The sequence below is a fragment of the Vigna angularis genome, chromosome 7, assembly GCF_016808095.1.
Source record: "Vigna angularis cultivar LongXiaoDou No.4 chromosome 7, ASM1680809v1, whole genome shotgun sequence".
Lineage (NCBI taxonomy): Eukaryota > Viridiplantae > Streptophyta > Magnoliopsida > Fabales > Fabaceae > Vigna > Vigna angularis.
In genome coordinates this window covers 11397963-11413387 of record NC_068976.1, presented here as the reverse complement: position 1 = coordinate 11413387, position 15425 = coordinate 11397963, and the positions used below count along the sequence as shown (strand labels likewise).

General features: G+C 34.3%; 1 long non-coding RNA gene across 1 annotated transcript; it reads right to left on the bottom strand.

Moving 5' to 3' along the window:
* Nucleotides 1-12284: 12284 nt before the first annotated feature.
* Nucleotides 12285-15172, bottom strand: LOC128197991 (uncharacterized). Its single transcript, XR_008250773.1, has 2 exons — nt 12655-15172; nt 12285-12438 (listed from the first exon to the last, which is right to left on the bottom strand). It is a non-coding gene; the product is annotated as an uncharacterized LOC128197991 (long non-coding RNA).
* Between the last annotated feature and the right edge of the window lie 253 nt (nt 15173-15425).

Below are 15425 nucleotides of genomic sequence, written 5' to 3'. Positions count from 1 at the left end.
ATCCCTCATTTTTACCCACTCACTTTACCCATCCCTCTACAACTCAAAATCACTTCATTTCTTCTCTCAAAATTCAAATCTCTTGCTCTCATGGCTGAACCATCAAGAAGAAGAAGAAGAAGAAGCTATGGATCGGAAAGCAAACCTATTGCACGTGGTCCGAATATTCAAGGGTGGATTTCCGATGATGGAAAGCATGAAGAATATCTACAAATGTGGAAAGAACGCAAGATTCTTCGTCAAAAATTTGTAGATCTCAATTGGTTTACCACACATCAATTTCAATTTTCTCAGCAATTGAGTGAGCAAGGTGTCCAGCATCTACTGCAACTTCAAGGGAGATATTATCCAGATTTGGTAAGAGTATTCTACTACAATCTAAAATCCCAAAATGATATTATTTACACTTGTGTAAAAGGGATAGATATCATTCTGGATAATGACATTTGGACCAATGTTGCTCATCTTCCCATCTTAGAAAATACCATGCATGTGCCACATGACTTTGGTGATTTTAACAAAATTTTGGCATATCGTTCTTTCATGCGCAACCCTCAACAACCTCTACCAAATAGGCGATATCTTCTTGTAGGAAATCTTAGAATGGAGGAAAGGGTTCTTCATTATCTTATTGTATGGTTGTTGTGTCCAAGAGGCTCAAACCTAGCCCAATGCTTTGAAATTGATCTCATAATCATGTCTGCCATTACTCAAAATATCAAAATCAATTGGGTAGATCTTATCTCCGACACTATTGTCCGGGCAAAGAGGTATGATAGAGGTCATCTTCCATATCCCCTCCTTATTTCCTTAATATGTGTGTATAAAGGAGTTGATGTCACCGGAGAGAAACATCTATCCGTCTTAAGAAGTCATGAAATTGAGGAATCAGCTTTGCATCAAATGGGATTTATACGCCAAGGAAATATGTTTGTCCGTGCTGAAGATGATATTGCACCAGAAGATGATGCATCAGCTGAAGAAGATGAAGATATACCTATGCCTCATCCAACCAATGTTGCTGGACCATCCCATCCTCCCCAAGAATATAGTCTAGAGAGTATATCTAGACAAATTGCAGATATGGCTTCTATACAGCAATCACGGATGGATGATATGATGGCTTATCATGCTCTTAGATATGATGCAATTGATAATCATCTTAAGGAGATTGATGAAAAACTGGCAAAACTCTATGTACCCGATAGCGATGATGAGCCCTAGGAAATTTATGTTTCTATGATTTTATTAGTGTGTGCCCTTTATGTTTCCTTGTATGCTTGCTTCTTAATATTCAATAAAATGTATGTTGTCTTTTCTTATTCTTTCTATGCATACATGCTTTTATTAAGGGGGAGTATAATTTCTAATCAAATTAGGGGGAGCACTTATTCATCACTTTTTCATAATGATCAAAAAGGGGGAGAAATATTTAAAGCCTTAAACTTATTTCTAAGTACCCTAACCATTATTTCTTCCTTAAGTTGTGTTTCAAATACAGATTATTACCAAAAGCTTTAAATCAAGAAAGTTTTGATCATCATCAAAAAGGGGGAGATTGTTAGCAAATTGATGAAGATGAAGTTTTGATGATGTCCAATTCAAAGTCAAGAACAAACAAGACTCATGAAGAATGATCTTTGAAGACTTGTAATCTTTTGTAATAATTGTATGAACATAGGAAAATTAGTAGTTTTATGTATGCATTCAAAAGTGATGTAAAAATAAGCCATAAGCAAAATTCTGTGCAGTGCTAATCGATTAACAAGAGGTGCTAATCGATTAGCGTTAATCGATTAACAAGGGCTGTTAATCGATTGTTCCAGTGCGCCATGAAGAAGCCAAGCAGTGCAGTGCTAATCGATTAACAAAGGGTGTTAATCGATTAGCGTTAATCGATTAACAAGGGCTGTTAATCGATTAACAAGGTGAACGTTTGAAAAACTAGCCGTTTTTAGAGCCGTTGAAGTATCCGTTGGGTTGTTAATCGATTAACCACTGTAGCTAATCGATTAACACAGTCAGAAAGTCTAAAAGCGAAAATGGAGGAGCCTTTGGATGAGTCTATAAATAGACTCTCATTTCCTCTCAAGAAAAAAAGAACCAGAGACACAGAAACTCTTCCCTTGTGCCAAAATACTCTGAAACTCTTGAGAATTGTGTGCTCTTGCTCAGCTAAGGAAACTCTGTCTGTAGAGTTGGTGAAATACTGCTACGGTGATAGAGGAATAGCTGGTTCATCCTTGGTGTATCTAAGGAAGTGTTTGGAAGAGAAATTCATCCTTCGTGAAGTATTCGGAGGAAGTGTTTCATCCTTTGTGAAGATTCAAAGGAGGTGTTGTTTCATCTCTTGTGGCTTCAAGAGAGGTGTTTTCTAAACTTTTACAAATTGTATCTGTGTGATTGTAGTTTGTAATAGTTTTGTGATTAGTGAAGTGTTTATCTTGTTTTTGAGATAAGCGACTGGACGTAGGATTGGTAAGATCCGAACCAGGATAAAATCAACTGTGCAAATTTCTCTCAACCTTACTCTATTTTATTGTCTTTATTATTTGCTAAGTAAGTTTAATTGAGTAGAAATTTTTAAGGCACACGATTTTAGTAAGAACCAATTCACCCCCCCCTCTTGGTTTGTTATTCCACGCAAACCATTCCGCTGCAGCCGCTCTGACAATCATATCCATAGTCGGTAAATGTATAGTGTAGTGGAATAGCGTGGGAAACAGCAAGTAAGTGGCATTGCTGTAAGCTCTTCTAGGGACTTTGGATGCATACCAGGCAGAGTTGGCAGCTGGTGATAATCTCAGAGTAAATTCGGATGGTGCAAAAGGGTCAATTTTAACTCACCTATAATGCAAGCCAAGATGACTATGTGAATCCATTCGCACAGTGAGTCTGGATAATCTACAGAACGAAATTCTACATAATTATGCAACTCAGCCACCACTTACCAATTCTACTTAATTTTTCCAACTTCTAACACTCCTAGATCGTTGTATATGCTTAATTAGACTTGACTAAGTGATTCTAGACCTTTCTAACATCAATCTAAAGTGTTTATGCATCAAATCCTACTCTAAAACCTCAATTTCATCAACTTAGATGCCTAAATTCTAATTTACCACTTTAAACTTGATTTTAACCAATTTGATGACTCAAACAAGTCACATATGACTTATCTAAACTACCCCAGCAGCCTTTAACAACACTTGACCTCTAATACTCAAATTCACTACCTCACTTCCTCTAAATTGACTTAAACAAGCACAATTCACTTCACATTTTCCTTAATCACCACTATAACAGATTACTCACATTGATATATTCAATTACAGCAGCACACAACATCCAATTCAGTTCATAATCATCATTCCACAGTTTTTCACAATTTAACATTCAAAGAACATACATTCACAACCTAAACTTTCAACCAAACAACATTATAACACAGAATTCATCACACACAGAACACACTAATAACTGAAATACAACTTAGCTTCCCTTACCTTAGAGATTAACCGTCCAAAATACAAAATCGCTCCAACTGTACCTTGCACTGCAAGGGAACTCAACAGAAACCTACAACTCACCAATTGGTGATAGAAAACAACTCTTAGAGCTTGAATTTAACTAAAAACTGAAGGAGGAAACTGCTAACCACATGCAAAGCAGAAATGATGCATGTTCACAGCCTAGTGAAGAACGGATAAAAGTGAAAACCACTTACCAGCGGAAGAACACGAAACTGGTCGGTCCAAAACGAAGCCTTCAACGCCAAGATCGCCTAAGCACATCCTGATCGTCGAACAAATAACTCAGTAGAGAGATATTGTAGAGAGAAGTTAGAGAACTCTGAGGAATAGAGTTCTAGAGAGATGAAGTGTTCTTAGAATAATGAGAAATGTTTATAAAATTCTATTTATATTATAAGATTATTTTAACGTAAAATAATTTGTCTCATTATTTTAATACACATATCTGCTCTATAAATATTAAGATTAAGTTAGATTTAAATTTCACTTCTTAATTTTGTGTTAATAAAACATCAAATTAAATTGTATGAAATATATTTGTGTTAAATCAAATTAACTTGTATTAAATATAATTAATGTGTTTCCTTGTGGACCAAGCACTTATTTTCACAATTCCATGTGACTAGGAAACCGTTTATCTTTTAACCTTTTAAATTTATTATCAATATTCTTACACGTTTATATATATATATATATATATATATATATATAGATATATATATTTAATATAAATTATTTTGAGATATTTGTTAGATAGAGCTAAGATATTATTAGTTATAGTATTATCTTATAGTTTTACATGTCATAGACTTAGATCCATCTCTTTTCATTTTTCTATTCATAAATGCATAATCGTATGTGTTCAATACACATCTATATTTGATTTTTTTAACATAACACTACAAAAAAGAAGGGCATTACCGAAGGCCAGAAGCCCTCGGAAACAGCCCAAAACCGTCGGTAAAAGGTAATTACCGAAGGCTTATCGACGGCCAAAGAGCCCTCGGTAAATCCCTTGTCGCTAACATTTACCGAGGGCTTTCGCCCTTCGGTAATTACCGAGGGCTTTCGCCCTTCGGTAATTACCGAGGGCCAAAAGCCTTCGGTAATTACCGAGGGCCTAAAGCCTTCGGTAATTACCGAGGGCCTAAAGCCTTCGGTAATTTCCGAAGGGCGAAAAAAAAAACAGGGCATTGGGCTGCTGCAGAATGTGATGCATATATATTTATATATTCTGGGTGATTGATTGGTGTAGCAACCAATACAAAAGCTACTTGGTTGGTGGACATCTCACTAAAATAGGAGATAAGGCAGCTGCATTTGGTTCTGGACATCTCACTCATATCATTTCTTATCATTACGGCAAGAACAATGATTACTGCCAACACCTCCCAACACATTAAAATTACACAAACAAAACTCTAAATTATGGAGACCATATGAAATAGAACAGAAATGAACAGTAATATCAACTTTCTTACACCAATTTAAACTTGTTCAAGCTTTCCAATAGCACAGAAAAAGCATAAACCGAAAACCAACCCTTATTATTGCCAATTATGCATTAAAATAAACCATCATACCACCAAAATAAACATTCAAAGTAAGTGAGGTTACAAGATGCAGAATTCAAATTACAAATTACATCAGCAAGTTTGATATATGATCAAGAACTTATTTGATAAGATAACTCATGCAGATTTCAAATTACTCACAAAGGCAATGTTCCAAACCTAATTTTACTTCATATATTCAACTCAATCATCCAAACTTTGATTCAGAAATTGAAACAGGTTGCAAACCAGGTATTTGACTCAAACATACCACTCAAAAATTGCTCAAATAAGCAAAATGACAGTATAGATGGCTACCAATGGTCTAAATGCTACAACCAGAATTTTAACACTTTAAACATTAAGCAAATATAAAGCAGATCGCCCAACTGCTAAGTGCCAAAATCACAATTTGGGAAGAATTGATGTACAAGATACCAAAATGAAACCAAAGAGTTCAACAACCAAGTTGTGAATAGTCTCACAACCTGTGGAGTTACATGTGGATGTTGCTTCTAAAGGGAGTTGCAAAACAGAAAGTTCAACAACTGTGCTGTGAAAGTTCCCACAACCTGTGGAGTAATCTGTGGGTTCACGTAAGAAAACAGAATTAAAGCAGAGAAGAACACAGGCAGAGTGGAGAGTTTTCCATGGGCTGTGAAAGTTTCCAGGAGCAGTTATTGAGCAGTTATTGATCTCTTTTATGACTGATTGATCCTAGCTTTTTAGGTTCTACATACTCAAAATTTAAAGATGTTTAAACACAAACAGTTTGAAAACATCTTGCAATGTGAATTCACTGGTTCAAGTAACTTTATTTGATGATTTTAATTATCTTTAAACTCTACAATGAGTTATAAACATCCTGCAACTCAAAATCACTACTCCACTTCTATTTTAACTCAAAAAGTGATGGTTTAGAAAGCATAAACCCAAAATCAACCCTTGCTATTCCAAATCAGTTGTGGATACTTTTGCATCAAGGAAAGCACATCAAATAAGCTATGAAGTGCATTTCCACAGCTTTACTGCTTAAACCATATGATTGCACAGTTTTCAACTTATCACCATGCTAGCTTTGCTTTAAATCACTAATTCGAGTTTAATTTCACCTAGTTGATATTTTCCAGCTTGATTCAGTGTTAATACTTATTTCAAAGTTGTTTGAATTGTTGTTTGGTCCTTTGTTTCACTAAAACTCAGTTTGGGGTGTGAGGTTGCTAATTTTCCTGCATAATGGGCTGTTAGGAGGTCATATTATGATCTATGTTTTTTCTGTACCAATTCCCAGCTTAAACAAATCTAATTTCATAATATAAAGTTGCTGGAATTGATTAATTGGCCTTAGAGCAACTTGTGTGCGTTTTCACATCTCAAAAATCCATTCTGAGTTCATTTTTGGTATAAGTGGATGTTGTGAAGTCTGATTTTAATTTTACATTGCAAGTAGACTTGGTTGGATTGAGTAAAAGCCTAGAATCAACAAAGTTAAATTTCCAGATAAAGTTTGCAGATTCCCTTAGTCACTTGCCACTTGCCATCTTGTGTTAGACTTGCTTACCTCAATTTACACACATGTCCTAGTTTAACCCTTTAGTGGCTCAGTCAGTGTTGATAAGGATCATTTACTCCATTTTTTTCTCTATCTTGAACCAATCTAACAACCTGCTTTTGCCAACAACAGTGGCAAAAGTAAACAAATTAATAGTGGTAGCGTGGCTGAGACCTTTGGTTCAATTAACCTTGCTAATAATGACTTGTTAGAGAAGGGGCCTTAGCGTAAACAAAATTTTTTTGTAAACAAGTGAAGACAAGTCCACTGCACCTTCCATGCTTACACATGCATGATTGTTGTGTCAAAGGCAAGAGGGGCACGTCCCCCCACTCTCTCTCTTTTTTCTTTAATAATTTATTTTATTTATGTTTTTTTTTCATCCTTTTGTGTCTGTCTTTGACTCTCTGCTCTTCCTCTCTGTTTAGTTTTTTTCCTCTACAAATTAACACTCTTTGTTCCCTTTCTCCCTCACTTCCTCATCCCTAAACTCACCCTTCCAATTAAAGGAATTGAACTATTGGACAAAGGCCTTACATTAACTAAAATTACTAACTTAGGTCCTAAAACAATTAAGGCACGTTGGAAATAACTCAATTAGCAAAAAGACATTGGTTCCTAGCAATTAAGCAACTGAATTTGGTCCTTATAGCAACTGGAACAGTGGTCTGAACAATCTGACCAGGGCAACCTACGTTGTCAACATTGCTCAATTATTCACTTTCCAAACACAATGTTCAGACAAGAATCCTAAAGGTTCAAACTTCAGAGAGAAATCATCCTTTCAGAAAAGAAGAGTTCCCTCCAATCACCCATCATTTTAGTTTTGTTGTGGTCAAGTCAAGTACAGCATCCTTACAGAAATATCAACAATGCAAACAAGTTCATGCATATTGGTAAGAACAGGGCAACAACCAATTACATGGACACATTGCACACAACTAGGGAAGAACAAGGCAATCAATTTATTCAAGTAGCGTTCTAAAACAGAGAACTTACCTCGCACTCCAGAACACCCAATTCAATGGAAGCCAAGCCACACCGCGAGCTCTCAACCCAACAGCCAACCTTGGGCTTCACCGCAATGACCTCCTGACGCTAATCACCACGAATCACCACCCCACTCGCCGCACAAGCCTGACGCCCACGACCACGAACCACCACCCCACCCGCAAGACCCACAACGACACAACCCACAGCAACACGACGAACCGTACGCACACAATGCCACCGGACAGGGAGAGGGATAGGGAGAGAATGAACGAAAGCAAGCGAAAGGGAATGCAGACGGAGTGAATGGGAAGGTCGATGGGGAGGGAGGGCCGAAATCGCAGCTCTTATCGGCAGAGGGGAAGGAGGGCTTTGTTTGACAAAATTGGGGACGAACCCCAATCATTGATTTTAATTGCTCGACGCTCTTACCGAAGGTTCCAAACCCTCGCTAAGGTCTTTTTGACCGTCGGAAATGTCATTTCGTCTAGGCCGTCGGTGCTTCACTTTTTGCCCCTCGGTAAATCACTTTTACCGACGGTAGACAGGCCTTCGAAAAAATACCCTCGGTAATTTGCGCTTTTCTTGTAGTGTAAGTTATTTCGAGATATCATAATGTATAGTTTTGATATTATAATATTATGTGTTAGTTTTAAATGTAATGGATTTAGGTCTTTTCTTTTATCATAAATATATATGTATGTAATATATATATATATATATATATATATATATATATATATATATATGGAATTCATCATATGTGTCGTTTTCTTTTATTTTAATATCATATTAGAGTTATGGATTACAACTTATCTTAGTAATGTTTAGAGAGTTGCTCCCTACACCACCACAGACCACTCTCTACAACTCCCCATTCCTCTTTTGCCCTTCAGTAATATTTATTACTTGGGTTAACTTTCACTTGGTCCCCTACCTATATGAATACACCCCCACATCTCACCACTTCCATACGGAAATTAGCTCTCATTTTCTTCTTCACCCCCACCGCATTCCTACATCCATTGCCGGATGTCTAGGTCCATTGTGATATAAAAGTAATACCATCTGGCCTAACTCCAGTCTCTTCCATCTCATGAAAAAGTTGTATTGCCTCTTCTCCATAACCATTCATAACAAGTTCTGGTATAATCAATATCCAAGAAACAATGCTCCTTGCCACTGGCTTATTCTGAAAAACCAAACTAGCCATTGCTACATTCTCACGCTTGGAGTAGGTATCTATGAGAGCATTATTCACAGAACGAACATAAAGAAACCTAGCTTTCTCTAGAAACCCATGTAAAATCTTGCCAAACTCAAACGCCCCAACCTGTGCACAAGTAGACAGCACCCCGGTGAGGCTCACTTGATTTGTTCCAATTCCCTCGTGCAACAACTCCCTGAAAAACCCAAAAGCCTCGTCAAAACAACCATTATAAATAAACCCAATAATCATAGTGCTCCAAGAAACCTCATCTCTAAGAGGCATATTCGTTCAACTTTCCACACTTCCTTTTATTTTTTTTTTACAAATAGTTTATTTATAAATAAATAATAATAATAAAAATACACTAGTATAAAAATCGCGTACAATGTCAAATATTTTGGGCTTTCAACGGCGAATTTTTTTTTGTTCTTTTTAATTAATTCTGATTCTTTTTTACAACTTTATGAGACTTGAAAAGCAAAAAAACAACAAATTTCAATGTTTGGTATTTTATAAAGCATGAACTATGAACGTGTAGTGTAGTATCAACAACAAACATTAATAACCAACAACAAACAAGTTCAACTAAACAACAACAACAAACAAGTTCAACAAAAAAAACCAACAAATAAGTTCTTCAAAACGAAAACGAAAACGAAAACTAACCTTCAAAATGTGGGTTCGTCAGAATAAAGTTTTGTCATAGTGAGAGAGAAAACAGAATACGCCTATGAAGGACAAGAGCACAAAAATAATCCGTTAAAACAAACAAAAATCATACATAAAGTAATTAATTAACATGCATTTGTATCAAATGAAAAAAACATTACATGTGATGCTCGTCAAACTTCGTTTGAGAAAAGTGTGAGAAGAGAAAAGGGTATCGCGTGCTAAGATAAAGTGAATGAATTTTCAATCTCCCGCTCAAATTTTTATTGAATTCACTAACCTTTTGACGTCGAATTTAAAAGTCATTCGACATTTTATATCCTTTTACGTCGAATTCCAATTCTAAATAATGTTTAATAATTGCATTTATTTTCAAAAATGTCACCGCTCATTTTTAATGTTGGTTCAGTGATTGAACGTTGAACGCGTGACGTTATACGCTGTTTTTGTACTAGTGATATTAAATTAAAATAAATGTTCAAAAATTAATAACCTAAATATAATTAAATTAATAACCTAAAAAATAAGAAAGTGAAACGTGACGGCTTCAACGAATATCGACATCTGTTGAAGGCCCAACGAATCTCCCATATCCGTTGAGGCCTTTGCGTTTAGTTTTCTTCTTCGTGTATACATAATAATGCAGACATAACATAGAGGAGCAAAAGAGCAAAGATCATAGAGCACAGATCATACAAAGCAGAACACAAACAACACATATCATATTACAACATAAGAGCAAAGAAGCACCAACCTCTTAGAGACCAAACGAGAATGAGAGAAAGGGAAAGTGGGGGGTGAAACTATAGAGAAATAAAGAAAAGGAGAGAAAGAAAGAAAGGGAGAGTGGGGGTGGGGTTGCAGAGAAAGAGAGAAAATGAGAGAGTCAAAGAAAGGGAGAGTGGATGGGGGTGGGGTTGTAGACAAAAAGAGAAAGAAAGTGAGAGTAAAAAGAAAAAGAAAGTAAAAGTATTGTTGTGGTTTAGTGAAAGTGAAAATGAGAGGTAGGGAGGGGATTAGGGTTTTGACATCAAAAGTTAAAAAGGTAAATAGTAAAGGTAAGTAAGGATAATTTTAGAATAAAAAAAACTTGGGGGTGTAGGGAGCACTTGAGGTGGTGGAGGAAGCAACTCTCTAATACTTATTGTTTATTAGATTTATTGTTATTGGGTCACTATTAAACCAGTTATTAATGTTCACTCTTACACTTTAGATGTATATGAGAGACTTGTTACATTGAGTAGATAAAACTAATTTATATGTGTAAATCTCACATTACAAATATTAAGATTGAGTTAGATTTGAATTTTACTTCTTAACTTAACGTTAATAAAATCAAATTAACTTTGTATTAAATATAATTTACGAGTTTCCTTGTGGACCAAGCACTTATTTTCACAATTCCATATGTAACTAGCAAACCATTTATCTTTTAACCTTTTAAATTTATTATCAATATATTCTTCTATGTTTATTTTTATATTTAACTTTTTAATATAAATTATTTTGAGATATTTGTCCGTTAAATATAGCTAAGATATTATTCGTTATAATATTATGTGATAGTTTTACATGTGATGGACTTAGGCCCATCTCTTTTCAGTTTTCTATTCATAAATGCATAATCTTATGTGTTCAATACATATCTATATTTGATTTTTTTTTAATATAAGTTATTTGGAGATATCTTAGTGTATTGTTATGATATTATAATATTATTTGTTAGTTTTAAATGCAATGGATTTAGGCCTTTTTTCTATCATAAATATATGTATGTAATATATATTAGGAATTCATCCCGTGTCTTTCTCTTTAATTTTAATATCATATTAGAGTTATGGATTACAACTTATCTTAGTAATGTTCATTGTTTGTTAGGTCTATTGTTATTAGACCACTACTAAATCACTTATTAATGTTCACTCTTACACTTTAGATGTATATGTGTCAACATGAGAGATTTGTTGTATTGACTAAAGATAAAACTAATTTATAATATATAAATATGTGTAAACCTCGCATTATAAATATTAAGACTGAGTTAGATTTAAATTTTACTTCTTAACTTTATTAATAAAATCAAATTAACTTGTATTAAATATAATTTATGGATTTTCTTGTGGACCAAGCACTTATTTTAAAAATTCCATATGTGGCTAGCAAACCATTTATCTTTTAACCTTTTATATTTATTATCAATATTCTTCTACGTTTATTTTTATATTTAATTTTTTAATATAAATTATTTTGAGATATTTGTGAGTTAGATATAGCTAAGATATTATTAGTTATAAAATTATGTGATAGTTTTACATGTGATGGACTTACACTACAAAAAATTAGATTTTTACCAGGGGTTATTTTTTCCGTTTCCGGCGGTTTTAACCCCCGGAAAATATGTTACCCACGGTTAGAAAAACCGTTGGGAAAACCTGCGTCGCTAAGTAATTACCAACGGTTTTTTTAAAAACTGCCGCAATTAGCAGGGGTTTTGAAAAACCGCCGGTAGTAGTGGGGGTTTCACTAAAACCGCCGGAAATAACCGGGGTTAAGCAAAACCGCCGGTAATTTGTGAGGGTTTATGAAAACCGCCGGTACTTTTGAGGGTTTTCCAAAACCGCCGGAAATGTAAATAATTTAATTTTTTTTAATATTCAAATGACTTGATTATCATTAATAAACCAAAATTAAATAATATGGAACCAAAATTAAATTTAAACATTAAATATAAACCAAAATATTATTATATAAATTATAAACATTAGAAATACAATTAATGTTTCTTAAAAATTAAAATTAACATGTTATGAATAATAATTATAGTTTTGTACTTCTTCAATTGTCTTCTTCATTTGATACTTTTTCATTAACTTCGTCATTTGGTACTTCTTCATTTTTTCCATCATTTGATATGCTTCCTTTTTCAAATACCTAAAATATAAAACAATAATTAGTTAATGTTTTAAAACGGTTCAATTCACTAATATCTCTTCTACCCTCACAAAGTAAGCTAGTGTTTGTGAGATGCACAACCTGCATGTGGGTCATCACCATTTATGCTACACCAACAAAAATTAATGCAAGGATTTTCCTAAGCTGCTTGCTTTACCAACTTTTGGAACATAAAGTTCTAAGCTTTCTCTTTACCTGTTTACCTCTTCTTTTTTGAAATTATACACTTGTTCTCTAACTCCTTCAGGGTCCGCTGTTGCAATTTGTCATAAAAGTAGAGTGCATATTCAAAGACACATTATACCTTGTCATTTCTAAAAAAATTGAAATTAAATCTTACCATTTCTGTGTTTACTTAATCAGCAGTAGTGGATTGTGTATCTTTCAATTCTCAATGCATATTTATATACACACTAGATTACTGAGTTTGGAAATGAAATATAACTCTTATTTTAACTGCTATTTCCACTGTTTTTACTTAGAAGTTGAAATCATACTCACAGAATAATTGGGAACAGGATGTGACCATATCAGAAAGATGGCATGTAATTTTCACCAAACAATACAGCTCACCCATTGCCGAAGGAAATGGGGGAAACAACAAAGAAATACAGTTAAACGAAAGAACAATATAATAGAAAGTTGGCCATAATTATAGTCTTGTAATGCATTATGTATAATTACTTTTTGGAGGAAGATGCATGTTGCAATAAAGTCACATACGTCACGTGAACCTTTATCATAAAAAAACCATCCCATCAAAACGGGAAAACATAGGCAAAATAACTAAAAATGGCTTATCCATATATTTAAGACATATTTTAGATATTAAACAACTATTAATAACATATACAATGTTGTATTTGAGTTTTGATCTGATGTTATATTCTCGTGTTCAAGTTTATGACAGATTAAACAATCATTAACATTTTTATCATAAATTTATTTAAATTTTTCATGTAATTCTGATCTCTCTTGCTTGTTATTATGTACTGTAAATTTTTGTAACATGTTATTGCTCTCAGTTAAGAATTGTTCTAACTGATTCCCTTCCCTTTTCATTTCCAGAAGATCAGCCTCAACCTTTGGGATGCTTTCCACATCACTGGACAATCTATTTGATCTCATCCCTGTATTCAGAAACAACAAATTCTTGCTTCTGCAAATCAACCTTCAACTGCTCAATCTCTGTATAAGACAACATTCTCAATAATCTCTGTTAAAACTTGAAAAAGATAAGTTGATATAAACTCATTAACTACATAAGAAACCGGCCAATAAAAAAACTATTCACTTAAGGGTTCCTAATAAAAAAGAGAAATGCTACATATTTCAATACATTCTTTGTTACTTTCTTTATCAAAATATTGAATCTGCACTCTATCAGAGACATGCAAACAGAGACTATTGCATCCTAGAAACATACTTAGGTATATATAAAATCTACACCCATACCACTATTTATAAAATAATTTATAACCTGTAATTTGCCCCTTTAATTCAACATAAGGCATAAGCACATTTAACATTTCAATAATTAGTTCCTTAGGTTCATATTACTGATATAATTAATGTACATTTTAAAATAAAATACTGACTGATGTTAAAAAAAAATATTCTTTAACATAAACTTTTGAGAAGACAGAAACCAAGTGATGCAAAGAAAAGAAGGCTATGGAATTATTAATGGGGTAGATGTAGATGAAGTTCAAACCTTAAGATTAAGCTCGTTATACAGGACCTTTACTTTAACATCATTTCTGGCTTTTATCAAGCGAAGCAGAACTTGTTCTGCAGAAGCTCTCTGGTGTTGCTTCTCATAAAGTTATGCCAACTCCTTCTTTGATATCTTTATCTTCACTTTCCCACTGGCATTAGGAGAAACTCCCAGTCTTTTTTTAAACTACCATTGTAAAATGAGATTAACCACATAGTTTGAACACAACCAGTTTGTCAATATGTCTTGCATAATAATAATTAGTATACCTTAGCTCTTTTTATCTGATAAGCATTATTATTCAATACCTTATCTCTTTTTATCTAATAAGAATTATTATTCAATACCGTGATTGATGTTGAGCTGCAAAAAACAAAACCAAGTTTATGAATTCATTCATACTTTAAAATATATGGAAGAATGTTAAAAAAAAATTAGAATGTTGAACAAGAAAACCAAGGAAGCCATGACAGAGGATATCACAAAAGGAACACGGTTTTCTTTTCTCTCTGTCTCCATTACCAAATCTATATCCTTTTCACCATCACATTATACTCAAATCAAATTTAAATTTACTAGCAGAAGAAAGGGAGGATGAAAACCCTATATTGCATCGCACGACGATTACTCTGACTGATACCGAATGCGGTGACACGCCTCGCTAGATCCTCCATAGGGAACCAGATTTGGGAAGAATGAAGAAGGAAGAGCAAAACCCCTCCCACCAGATGAAAAAATCGAATGAAGAAAGGGAGGGAGCTCACAACGGTGTCGGTGAGGCCAGAAGCAACTACTGTCGTCGATGACGGAGATCTGAATGACGACAGCTTCAACCATTTGACGAAGGTGCAGAAGAAGAAGAAGGAGTGGAGAGTGGAGCTGGCCGCACCAGTACCGTCGCCACCATGCTCGCAGTGATTCTGGTCAAGAAGAAGATGAAGCATGGGCACGGTGTGAGAATGAAAGTTATTTTCGAGAAAGACGAAATCTAATTTATGAGCGCCATAAAACGAAAAAATACTTTTACCTTACTGGCAGTCTCTTATTAAACCGTGGAATTTATTTTATTAAAAAAAATTACAATTTATCTGCGGTTTTCGACAAAACCGTAGGAATTTAGAGAGGTTTTCAAAACCCCCGTTAATAAACCCCTTCTAAAATACGTTAATTTTGTAGTGTTAGGCCCACCTCTTTTCATTTTTCTATTCATAAATGCATAATCCTATGTGTTCAATACACATTAGGAATT